Source organism: Pygoscelis adeliae, unplaced genomic scaffold, assembly GCF_000699105.1.
Source record: "Pygoscelis adeliae isolate BGI_AS28 unplaced genomic scaffold, ASM69910v1 Scaffold105, whole genome shotgun sequence".
Classification (NCBI taxonomy): domain Eukaryota; kingdom Metazoa; phylum Chordata; class Aves; order Sphenisciformes; family Spheniscidae; genus Pygoscelis; species Pygoscelis adeliae.
The window spans coordinates 647,556-648,201 of record NW_008824807.1 but is presented as its reverse complement, the minus strand read 5'-3'; positions in this window follow the sequence as shown (position 1 = coordinate 648,201).

The following is a 646-nucleotide window of genomic DNA, read 5'->3' as shown; positions in this document are numbered from 1 at the left end:
AAGAGTGTTCACTGAATGCACACAACAGGCAGCATAACTGCTTGTACAGTGGAGGTATTAAATTTGGGTTAAGTGGTTTTTATTGGTCTAATTTTCCATTGCTATTTCCTTTCTTCATGTTCATCCAAGTTACATTACTCTTCCTTGAGCAAAATTAGCCAGATATAGAAGAGATTTGGATAAAACACAGAAAATGACATGGCAGGGGAAAAAAACAAAACAAAAACGATGTTTAGTCCTTGCTGAACCTAGTGTAGACTTAGCAATGCCATATTCAATGCCTTCACATTAACGGCAGTTCCCAAAGAGATCTGTCCTCAGCAATCACAAACCTGCAACAAAGGTTGTAGAGAACAGATTCATTGTAGAGAAGCCATCACTATGATGAAACTTGCTGAGATGTCATTTTTAATTATTTAACACCTAAATAATAAAACGCTCAGAGAAATATCTTTAGCATGTCTAAGAATAGAATCCACAAAGCCTGACAATATTTGAATATATACTGATTCGAAACACCATTCACACTGAAAAATTAGGAATCTGGTCTCAAGTGAGGCATGAAATTCTATGGAATTTGTAGTATCTCGTAAATTACAGTGGCTAACTTTTGTGATACAAGTTTCTTAGATGAGGAAGAGAAAGA